We start from the raw sequence: 13051 nt of genomic DNA, 5'->3' as shown, positions 1-13051 counted from the left end.
CTTTTCGCAGATAAGCTTACTCTATTAGTTTGACAATTCATGGTGTATTCAACAGTAAGAAAGGGGGGGGGGGAACATGCTGTACGAAGTAATTAAATTTTTGGATATGGCATACACATGGTAAGAATATACTCAGATCCTTGACATAATGTGGCCTCGACCGTGCCCTCCCTACCCCCACCCCACCATGCCATGTGAGATTAAACTGGTCAGTAGGAATTTTTCTTTTGGACATCGAATTATTATTTACTAGAATAATTTCTTTATGATTATTATTATTATTATTATTTATTTTTGTTGTCTGGTTCAACAAAAACATAGGGGCATTCCTTGCATTGTATAACTAATAATAATACTCATTTTGTATGAAGTTTGTTATTAAAATAGTGGTGACCTTATTATATCTGTATATGTCATAACTAGGTTCAACTGGTTCACCATCTTAACTTAAAGACGATTTAAAAGAGAAGTATTTCATACCTGGCAATTTTCTAAATTTTCCAGGTTGTACAAAAGGAACTGCAGGTTTATCCAAATATCGGGCATACATGTGATCACCATTTGGAGGTGCTACAGCATCAGGAAGAAGACCCTTTGGAGAAGGATGACATTTTTCCTTGCACCACAATTTTATTCTTGATAATCTAAACCAAGGAAATGTCTTCTCCACTTGCTATAAAATTAATACATGCTTTAGTCAGTCAAATATAAGTAAGAATTTATTTAAGTTATTTATATCAAATAAATAGCAACATTTCCTGAATTTTCTTCATGTTTACAGTAATTTTAAGAAGAAAAGTAAAAGAATCATATTATGCCATTAAGCTTCAAAGATGTTAAAATAACTGTTAAAAGTACAATAAATACAGACATTTATAGCAATAGATGTATTGCATCATTTATCAATAACCCTAATAGCATTAAATGTGTAATGACAAGGAAATATTTAATGAAGTATGGCAGGAATGCAGTCTTCTGCTGTATCTAGATTTAAATTCCACTGACAATTATGAAAAAATCTGATAAAATTCATATGAAAGAAAATTATTTTACATTTCTGCTACTATACAGATCATGAAAATTTAAAGTATATATCTGGAAAGTAAATTCACCACTACCAAAGTACAATAGGTGAAGTGAGAGGTGAACAAATAAAACAAGGTTCATGCCACAGAATAAACAACACACACTATTAAAAATAAGGGGGAGAAAAAATTGACTATTATTTTCTCTCGGCAGAAAAATTTAAGATTCTCTTTGCCATGAATTATTTTCAGATTTTCATTCACTGTGAATTATGATAATGTCATGCCTTTAGGACTTGTATTTATATAATTAAGAACAACTTGCCTGGTACCTTCGTTAGAGATATCAATGTAAATTTTATCTGTAAGGTCTACTAACTCAAGAGTTTTTACAAAGTAAAACTTCTATTTATAAAGAACAACTAAGACTTATTAATTTGTGAGAGGTATGCCAAATTCAGTACAACCATACACTGTTCAGGCATTGGAGGCAAATTGGTGCTATGGATAAAGGGATGGTTGAGTGGGAGAAGATAGAGATTGGTAATCAATGGACAACTGTTTTTCGTGGACTACTGTTATTGGAGTCCTCCAGGGTTCAATGTTGGGTCCACTGATATTTTCTGTATTTATTAATGATATTGATGATGGTATATCAGGCTTAATGTCCAAGTTTGCAGACAACACAAAGGTCAGCCAGGTTGCTAATGACACAAATGACAGTACACTGCTGTAACAGGATCTAGAAAAGTTGAGCAGATGGGCTGAGAGGTGGCAACTAATATTTAACATTGACAAATGTAAAGTACTGCATATGGGAAGCAGTAACCCCAGAGTAACGTATCAACTGTGTGGTACTACACTGAGAGTGGTAGAAAATGAAAAAGACCTGGTTGTAATTGTGCAGACAGATATGAAGTTTTCTGAGCAGTGCAGATGGTCTGCAAGAGTAGCTCATGCTGTCTTGTCAATGATATACAGGAATTTTTCTAGTAGGGATAGGGAGATGATTATCCTTTTGTATAACGCAATGTATAAGGAAATACAGGTCTGGAGACCACATTTTAAGAAGGATGTAGAGCTCTTGAAATGAGTACAAAGAAGAGTAACAAGATTAGTGAACCCATCAGAGCCATGGTGCAGACTGAATTTCTTCTCATCCAAGAAAATAACTGACTCCCACTGCTCAGGATGATGGGCTACAAGTCAATTTTTGAGGAGGCACCTTTTGACTGTTATTGCACTTGCTACCACTCCTGTATGTTCTTCCCATTCTCTTTTCAGATCTGACAAAGAAGCTTTACGGTTTTTAAGGCATAAGAGCTTCCAAATGCGGTATTGTTTTGGTGTAGAGATTTGTTGTTGTTTGGTTTTTAGGAGCATTAGCAACTAAGGCCATATTGCTCCAGGGATATGCGGTGGTCATGCCCTGTCTTTTCTGCATCCTCCATATTTGGTGGTCACGGGCTCGAACCCCGGTCCAATCAAGAAGCATGAGCTACGTACTGCTGCTCCTGTCCACCTGGCTACGGAGGCGCCGGCATAGAGACTTGTGTGTCTGGTTCCTTTTTTTTTTCCCTATCAGCAGAACCAGTATTCTTGAGTTTGAAAAGAAATCTACTCACTGTCGACTGATTACAAGGCACTCTATAAGCAATATGACGGGAAGAACATCCTTCCTCATGTAAAGCAACAAGAGCCTTCTTTCTTCGTGGCTTCAACTGCACATAAATCGCCATCCTGACACAAGCAAGGAATGACTGCAACTCTTTGCAGTCATTCAATTGACAACCGCTTATCCCTGCATTAGCAACTAAGGCGATGTTGCTCCAGGGATATGCGGTGGTCAATTCCTGACCTTTCCGCATCCTCCGTATTTGGTGGTCATGGGCTCTAACCCCGGTCTAATCAAGAAGCGTGTGCTATGCACTGCTGCTGCTGCCCACCTGCAACTCTTGCAGAACGTGCTTATACAGCTGAAAGTTACAGTTATTGCAATATTATGTCATCACCTACATGTGTCAATCTTATCTGATGCAATCTGTAAGAAATATTGCCTTATACTTAGGTTATGTGGACGACAATTACAATTTTAAGGGGTGATGCAGTTTCTTTGAACACCAGCTTACTTCTAAAGAGGTTTGTAGGAATATGTCTGGAAGGGATTTTATCAACCAATATAGCTACACTACCATGTCAACTATGGGAAGTGGGTAGTTGTAGGATAAGATCATCTAGTTCAGTCAGTGAGCATGTCTGATTTGTTGAGATATATATTGACACAAGAGTAAGTGTAATTTCAAGAACAGAGCGTACTGCTACTACTTCTAAAGAGGTTCCTTGTGAATTTCTGAAGGCCCATCAAATAAGGAGTAAAAAAGAGAATGGGATCTTAAATTTCATTGGTAACCTAAAATTTCTGTTGGAATAAACATGCCTTTGCCAGTACTTGTTATATTGACACAAGAAGAAGCATTATTCCAAGAGAAGCAAAGCATATTGCAACTGGTCTTTGTGGCATACTACAATCGTCCTTGAAGTTTAGCATTAGTAGAGGCATTTGATGCAAGAAAGCAAGCTTATGCAGCATCAGCCAAAAAAAAAAATAAAATAAAATAAAATAAAATAAAATAAAAATAAATAAATAAATAAAATAAAAAAAAAAATAAATAAATAAAAAATAACCACTTCCACTTCACCCCACTGTTCGTTCGAAATACCTGTCCAGCTGAGCCTTAAACTTATTTAGGCTATCAACGTCCACGACATGGGATGGAAGTCTATTCAACCAACCAACCACCCGCTGGCTAAAGGCAAATTTCCTCACGTCTATCCTACATCTGTCTTTTCTCAATTTGAATTTATGCCCTCTCAGGTGATTATTCTGAGCAAGAGGAAGATTCCCATCAGCATTGAGCAGGCTCAAACCATTCAAGGCTTTATACACCTCTATCAGATCACCTCGCCGGTGACTAGTCTCCAGACACTATAATTTGCAAAACTTAAGCCTTTCTTCGTAAGAGCACCCCTTTGTTCCATTCACTAATCTTGTTTCCCTTCTATGTACTCGTTCCAGCATCTCTACATCCTTCTTGAAATGAGGCCTCCAGACCTGTATACAGTACTCTAGGTGTGGCCTGACCATTGCCTTATACAAGGGAATAATCACCTCCTTATCCCTGCTAGAAAAATTCCTATATATCATAGACAATACACCATGAGCTACTTTTGCAGCCCGTCTGCACTGCTCAGAAAACTTCATATCTGCCCGCACAACCACCCCCAGGTCCCTTTCATTCTCTACCACACAGAGTTGATACGTTGCTCTGGGGTTGCTGTTTCCCATATGTAGTACTTTAAATTTGTCAATGTTAAACTTCATTTGCCACCTCTCAGCCCATCTGCTCAAACTTTCCAGATCCTGTTGCAGTAGCATAGTGTCAGTAGTGTCCTTGACAACCCTGCCAACCTTCGTATCGTCTGCAAACTTCGACATTAAGCTTGATATACCATCATCAATATCATTTATAAATACAGAAAACAATAATGGACCCAATACTGAACCCTGAGGGACTCCACTAATAACATTAGTCCACGATGAGCAGTGTCCATTGATTACCACTCTCTGTCTTCTCCCCCTCAACCACAGCAATTTTCCTCCAATACCACACTGCTCCAATTTGTGCAGCAGTCTTCCATGTGAAACAGTATCAAAAGCCTTTCTAAGATCCAAGTATATAATATCAAAGTTATTCCCTGCATCCAGATCTTTTGTGACTGCATAATAGTATCCAATCAAATTTGTCAGGTAAGACTTCCCCTTAACAAAACCATGCTGTGTCTGAGCTATGACTGAAGTCTTGTCTAGATGATCCTGCAGTGCTTCTTTAACCAGTGCCTCCATTAATTTTCCAGGAACAGAAGTTAAACTAACAGGTCTATAATTATTTGTGTCGCCTTTTGATTCTCCTTTGTGAATTGAGGTCACATTTGCACAACTCCAGTCCATGGGTACTTCCCCTGTGTCCAAGGAAGCTCTCATAATTATGGCTAAGGGTTTGCTTACTTCCTTTGCTGCCTCCTTTAATATAACTGGATAGATCCCATCCACCCCAGGTGCCTTTCTTATATTTATCTTCAACAATTTCTCCTCCACTTTGCTCTCAGTTATTACAAGATTCTCTAGCTTACTGCCAGAGTTGAATACACCTCTGGCATTCCCCTCGCTGAATAACTCCTCATGTGTGAATGTCGATGCAAAATATTCATTCAGTTTGTTAGCTACCTGAGCAGGATCATCAACAGTTGACCCATCGATATCAAGTGGACCAATCTGATTCATCCCCTTCCTTCTAGAGTTTACATAAGTAAAGAACTCTTTGCTGTTTTTATTTGCATCCCTTGCCAAAGATTTCTCGTAATCTGCCTTCGCCTGCCTAACCTCCTTTGTAACTTGGTTAGAGATCAACTTGTATCTATCATAGGCTTCTGTGTCACGTGTTAATTTGTATGTATCCCATGCATTTTTCTTCTCTGCCATTCTCTCAGAATACCAGATAAGCTGTACTTGCTACCTGGGAGTCTAAAACGCTGATGGAACTAATATTCGAGTGACACTCAAGTCAAGTGGACCCAATTTCGGTGAATTCCAGACGGTCCGTGACAGCCAAATCCTCTGTCTGCATCTTCACGATGGTGGGACTGTTAATAATCCTGGGTATAACCCCTATGCACACTGTGGACAACCACCTAGGTGTGAACCAACGTAAGAACGTGTGAGGTGTGTCACCAAAACCGCATGGAGGAATGTTGCCCCCTCTGTGTTACCAGGCAATACTACGTGGTGATGACTCTCATCAACTGGTGCAATATCATCACTTTGCTGATTGGGGGCTTGAAGTGGTGGAACCCATGCTTAATCTCCAGATCTAATTTCTGGTCAACCCTTTCCCATCTCATCCATCATGCAGTATGACTGATGACTTTTGAGGTTATGATGGACATCACAGTGAGATCCAACTTCCTTATATTTTGAGGGTACACCTCTAAAGTGGTGTTCGCAGGCCGGCCGCTAGTTAGTGCACCGGACCGAACCTATTGGTAACCCTTTAGGAGGTTTCCGTATCAGCTAGAGTATAATCTTGCTACCTCTACTCTGCCAGATAGTGACTGGAGGGAGTCCAAGCAGTGCGTATGGGGGGGGAGAGACTTGTCGAGGCCACATTATGTCAAGGATCTGGGTACATTCTTACCATTTTGTACACCATATCCATAAATGTCATTACTTCATACAGCATGTCCACCCCCAACTTTTTCTTACTATTGAATACACCATGAATTGTCAAACTAATAGAATAATCTAAGCTGCGAAAGATCTAAACCTCCCAAACACTTCCTAGTTCATTTCACAATTATTCATTTCTCAATTATAATCTCAACGATGTCCATTTTCACTTGCAGTCTGACAACCCCATATACTTTTTCTGACAGAATCTCAGTTATTGGTTGATTCAAATACTACTCATCTCAATTGCCAAAATTATCCACTGTATGATTCCTTTCACCTCAAAGATGGTATTTGTGTATATGTCTTTTCCAATATTCCCTGTCAGAGACTTGGTAATTTGAAGTTTCCTCTTTTCGATCTTTTCCGGCTTAAAATCTCTCTTCCTCATTCTGTCAAATTCATCTGTTGTCTGTACCGTTCTCCCAACTCCAATAATCACTTGGAGCTCTTCGACTTCCTCTCTTTGCAATTTGAATTTCTCCAGTCGAACTTTCCTAACAGTGAGGTAATTTTCCTTGGTGATTTTAATGTTCACAACTCCAGCCGGCTTCCGTTTTCTAGTCACACTGACCCAGCTACCCAAGGCTGAGGCTTTTGCAATTACTGATGACCTTACAGAGATTGTTCATTTACCTACAAGAATACCGGACAATTCTAACCATACAGAAAACAGGCTTGATGTTTTTCTCACAAAGAACCCTTCTAAGTACATGGTAAAAATGAATGGAACTTTAGGCACCTCAGATCACAACTTGGTGATGGTATCTTCCCCAAGGGAGCCTTTATCTCATGACTATTCCCAACCTCATGTTGTTTGGCATTACAAGAATGCAAAATGGGATGTCCTGCAAGATGTATTTTCTTCTTTTCCTTGGACTACTGTTTCAAAACTTCTGATTTCAATGTTTTTGCTCAGATCGTGTCAGTAAAATTAGTCTTGTAGGAATGGAATCCTTTACCCCAAACTACACTTTAAAATCCCATTCTTTATCTAAACCTTGGTTTTCCAATCAAATGTGATAAGGCCGTACAGGAGAAGAATGTTGCATATCGTAATTGGCTTGTTTCCAATTCTTTAATTTCATTTTTTTGCCTACACCAAAACTCGCAACAATTGTAAAGCAGTTATTAATCAGTCCAAACTAGATTTTCAACAGGCTAAGAGTAGAAAACTTGCTTCTTGCCCCAATGGTCGGCGAGCATTTTGGTTTCTTATCAAAGCTATTGGCCGCAACTTTTGCCCATCTCTGTTCCCACCTCTGTTAAAACTAGTTGGTTCTGTTGTAACTTCAGCCAAGGATAAAGCTAACCTGCTAACATTCCATTTTTTGTCCAGCTTATGTATAAATTAACTTGGTAAAACACCTCCCACCATTCCCAGCAGGGTCCATTCAATGCCTCCTGTGGCTTCTGTCAAGAGGATGTCAAAAGGATTTTGACGAATCTTGATGCTAAGAAAGCTTGAAGTCCTGATGGTATTTCTCCACATGTTCTCAAAACCTGTGCTCCTTAAATTACTCCTCTTCTTTGCCAGCTTTTTTACTTTCTTATTACAAAGGTGTTTTTCCATCTGCTTGTAAATTTGCTCATATCCAGCCAGTTCCAAAAAAGGGTGACAAATCCCTCCTATCCAATTATCGTCCCATTTCAATTACTACTAGTCTTTCTAAAGTAATGGAGAAATCAATTAACCGTCAACTCTTAAACTACCTAGAAACCTTCCATCTGATCAATGATCGCCAGTATGGATTCCATCAGTATTGATCCACTGGTGATATTCTGGTTTATGTTACCCATATAGGGACAAATTCAATGGAAAAGTTTGGTGAAACACAAGCATTTGCTCTTGACATCTCAAAGGCTTTCGATCGTGTTTGGCACAAAGGTCTTCTAAACAAGCTTCCATCTTATGGTTTGGCAACTGTTTTTTGTAATTGGTTATCCAGTTTTCTCTCTGATCGCTCACTGAGTGTGATGGTAGATGGCTCTATCTTCTAGCTTCACCATTAATGCTGGCGTCCCCCAAAGGTTCAGTTCTTTCGGCCACTCTTTTCCTCTTTTATATTAATGACCTTCTTCCATTGACTGGAAATCCTATCCATAGTTTTGCTCTGATGATAGCACATTGCATTCCACTTTCCATTTTGAGAAACCTTGGCCTGCTAAATCAGCTTCAACTTCTCGAATATCCGCTACCAATTCCTTAAATGCCGATCTACAGGTAACTTTCCAGTGGGCCAAAGACAACTTAGTTGATTTCAATCCTTTTAAAACTTAGTCTTGTCTTATATCTTGCAAAAAAGATTCTTCTGCTCCTATGCTTATCTTTGGTGACACTCTGATTTCTAAGCTAGCTGATATATCTCTTTTGGGGATTACCCTGACTTCTAATCTCTCTTGGTACAAGCACATTACAAATACTGCTGCTTCCTCTGCATCTAAAGAACTTGGTTTTCTCTTTCGCTCTTGGCGTTATTTTTCTTCTAAACAGCTGTTCACTCTGTACAAATCGCAAATCCACCCTACCATGGAATATTGTTCCCACATTTGGGGCAGTGCACCCAAAACCTCTCTCAGGCTTCTCGATTCCGTTCAGAAAGGGCAGTTAGGTCGTTGAGTCTCTCCACCCACTGTCTCATAGACATACTGTTTCTGGTGCATGCCTTTTCTACAGATACTTACATGGGCACTGTTCTTCTGAATTGGCACTCTCCCCTCCCCCCCAAAAAAAACTGCCACAAGCCAACATCCATTTACTGTCCAACTTTAAACTCACAGAACAACTTTTCATCTTTCTCGTTGATTCATTCAACTGCCGTTTTCTGGAACAACCTTCCTTCTTATTTGTCTTTCCTGAAAATTAGTCTACAGAAGTTCAAGTCTGGTGTCAACAAATATCTTCTCTCATCATCTCAACCTCCAACCCAAGCACGGTACTAAGTACTATAGATTCTAATACCTCTCATGTTTGGGGTTTTAGTTACAAAAAAAAAAAAAAAAATACTTCTAAAGGGGTTTGTAGGGAATACATACATAAGGGATTTTATTTTCAACCAATACCTACGCCATCATGTGATCTATCGGTAATGAACTTGTCATGCCTTTACAATGTATAGTTTCTAACTGAAAGTGCCACCTGTGAAGAGAGATTTGTTTCTTTTAGATAGATGTCTACTGGATGATGCTGATTTATCAAATTGTGAATATCATTAATAGAATATTATTATTATTGTTATTTTTTTTGGTTTTTAGCAGCATTAGCAACTAAAGCCATATTGCTCCGGGGATATGCATTGGTCGTTCTCTTACCTTTCCGCATCCTCTGTATTTGGTGGGTACGGGCTCGAACCCCGGTCTAATCAAGAAGCGTGTGCTACGCACTGCTGCTCCTGCCCACCTGGCTACAGAGGCGCTCCTCTAGACGTCTACAGGTTCAATGAATCACCTGATTTATTATTTAACTTTAGAAGTAGAAAGTATTTCTGTTTGCTTTTTAGAGCCGATCTGTTTTAGCATTCCAAGTTTACATTGAAATTTCACAATTAGCGGGGGTTGAATTAAAAAACAGTAGGGGAAGAAATGGATCTCAGAGTTACAATACAGGTAGTTATGAAGTTTTTTGAGCAGTGTAGCGGAAGCCATTGTGTCTATGAACGATTTATTGAATGTTTAAAGTATAAAGCGATTGTAAGGCCACATTTGGAATACTGTGTTCAAGCATGGAGATCTCGTCTGAAAAACGATATTGAGCTTCTTGAATGATCCAAATATGGGAAACTCGAATGGTGAGATCAGCAAAAGGATGACCGTATCAGGAAAGACTCCAATTATGTGGGATACAGAGCTTGGCAACCAGGCACCTCAGAAGTGACTTGATTGAGGTTTACAGGCTCTGAGAGGGGTTGGATGAATAAAATGAATATTTTAATAGAGATCTCAATGTTAATAGAGAATTCCAGAACTTGTAGGCATAAATTCAAATTACAGGAGAAAAGGTTTAGACCAGACTGTAAGAAGTTTTCTTTTAGCCAGCAAGTTGTTGATCACTGAAACAGGTTGCCTTTACGGTTAGTTGAGGCTGACAGTTTGAATAAATTCAAATCTCTCAACTAGAAAGTTAATCTATGTGAGGAGGGAAGCAAATAATTTGTATTATCTTATCTAGTTACACTCTTTTTTTGTTCCATGGTCAGTGCAGCAAAAGCTTTTGGCTTCCTTGCACAATATGGCTATTGCTATTAATATTTTCTCTTTTCTTAGGAATATTGGTTGTGGAGTATCCATATGTTCCTCAATGTGTATCTCTAGGATGGTTCCATAATTGTTGGTGGTGTCATTTATTTCTTATCTGTGGCTAATGTCTTTCACCAGTTAGGGTTTTTCAGACTCCCAGTATCTGAACCGGATGGAATAGTAGTTGGTGGTACCATGACTTGGGTGCTATTTGCTTGGTCTTTGACGTGTTCTTTAAAGGACTGCTGAGAACTCACCAGAATGGCCCAATCTGTTTCAGTTCCTTCCGATATGTATTTTTGTGTTGCAGCTGCATATGTATATTTGGATACAGTGAGTAAAACTTGTTTCCCTGCTTCTAGGTAAGTCACTTTGTGTTTTATTTTCTTTCCTGTTTTCCAGGTTTCAGCTTTTTGGGTAAGCTGGATAGTTACCCTTCAGGTATCCAGCTTTAACTGTAGTTGGGAGAGTTGGTGTGGAGGTCAGCATAACAGTGCATGTAGGTACAAGTTCACCTTCTTGCACCTAACACAATTAGGAATGTAGGGTTTTACATTGCAATTGAGGTATCCAGCTTTAACTGTCACTGGGAGATTTGGTGTGGAGAAGATCAGCATAACACTGCGTGTAGGTACAAGTTCACAATCTTTCTTGATTATAATTCTTATTGCCTGTACAATTTCCTGATCTTGTGGGGTTTTTTTTTTTTTTTTTTTACCAATTCCTCTTCAGAAACATTTAAGGGACAGACAAGAAGCCTTTAGAGGTATTTAGGGTGGCATTTGGAGTAAGTGTGACTGGAATACCTGCAAAGTTTGATATTCTAGGTATGGCTTCAGAGTGTCAACAGTTTATAGTCTCTATGAGTAAATCTCCAGGGCAGAATCTTTTCATTATTTTAAGTGATCCAACAGCATCCTTGAGAAATTTCTGAAGAAGAAATGGAGAAAGTGTACCTATCGGTTGACTTGTTTGGGAATGTATTATTAGGAACAGTGGCAATTACTTTTTGGATCATTCTTTGTCTCTTGAGATGGGATGAGTCAAATTCGGTTTGGTCTGTCCTTGAAGATGAGCCTCAAGGCTCAAGTAATGGATTATTTCCTTTGTGATCCATGTTATATCCTTTCAGCCCTTGGCAGATTAACTTTTCTTACAAGATTACTGGCCCCTCCACACGAAGGCAGGAGAAATGCTGGAATGACCAAGCAAAGATTAGCAGGAGTTAGATTAAGACTTAATAAGACTAAGCAAAATAAAGAAAGGTGACTTTTCTTTCTTGCTCTCAACCAGTACTTTTGGAATAAGAGCTGCTATTAAATAAAAGTATTTCTTAAGGAAAGGAAAGTAAAAGAAACTGGAATTTGCTTTTTAGAAAATTGCAACGAAAGCTCAAAGAAATCGCTCAGTCACAAAATACTTGGCACCAGGCTAGCAAGTAGAGATGTACCCTAAAAGAAGGGAGGAAGAACCTGTACACACTCTCTTACCTGATGTACTTGGATTACATAAAGAACATCTAGCTGGACAAAACTATTAGCTGAAGACCAGTGAAGAGATTGAAGCCATAACAGAGAGAGAGACCTACAAATATCCAGTGATGATGCAGGCCCACCAGTTAGAACACAAGGAGATCAAGGCCCATCTGGCTGAGAAATACCATCAGAGACTGAGAAACTTGCTAAAATCAAAGCTGAATGGTGAGAATATGGTCAAGGGCATAAACACTTACACAGTCCCAGTGCTAACATACTCCTTCGGGATCATAGATTGGACCAACGCTGAGCTGGAGGAGATTACAAGCTCAACCTGGATAACAATGACCAAAAGCCACCAACATCACCCAAAATCAGCCATTGAGAGACTGACTACAGCCCAAAAAAGGAGGGAGGGACGGGATTGATTGACTTCACTGAACATGAGAGCAAGGTGATTAAGAACCTACATGATTACTTATAGGAAAACACAGTGCCAATCTACCAAGCCTTAAGAAAGATAGACAAATGACACACAAAAATGAAAAAACACAAACAGGAAGATGGATGAAGAAGACACTTCATGGCAGACACTATAATGATCTCCATCAAGGCTACATAGATAAGATGGCTTTGAATGTTTGGCTCATGAAAGAAAGACTCTTTCCGGGTCCAGAAGATTCATGTAAGCCATCCAAAACCGTGTAATCAACAATAGGAACTACGTCACAAAGAATTCCCGGAGCAATGGGTAACACGTGTTGTCGACGACAAATGTCCTCAGAAACAATCCAGCACATCACCACAGGATGCAGGGTGATCACTGAGATGGAGTATACTCACAGACACGATCAGGTGGCCAGGATAATACGTCCGACACTAGTGCAAAAATACCAGCTGGCAAAAATACCAGCTGGTCGGGTTGTACTAGAAACCTCTACTCACAGACTATACAGGGGCTGTGCCACAATAACAGGCAAAACAAGCCCACACAACAGAAGGTGCCTCCGTAGGCAGGTGGGCAGGAGCAG

Source organism: Mastigoproctus giganteus, chromosome 9 (assembly GCF_048544385.1).
Source record: "Mastigoproctus giganteus isolate SK-2022 chromosome 9, ASM4854438v1, whole genome shotgun sequence".
Lineage (NCBI taxonomy): Eukaryota > Metazoa > Arthropoda > Arachnida > Uropygi > Thelyphonidae > Mastigoproctus > Mastigoproctus giganteus.
Note: the sequence above shows the minus strand (reverse complement) of the source record.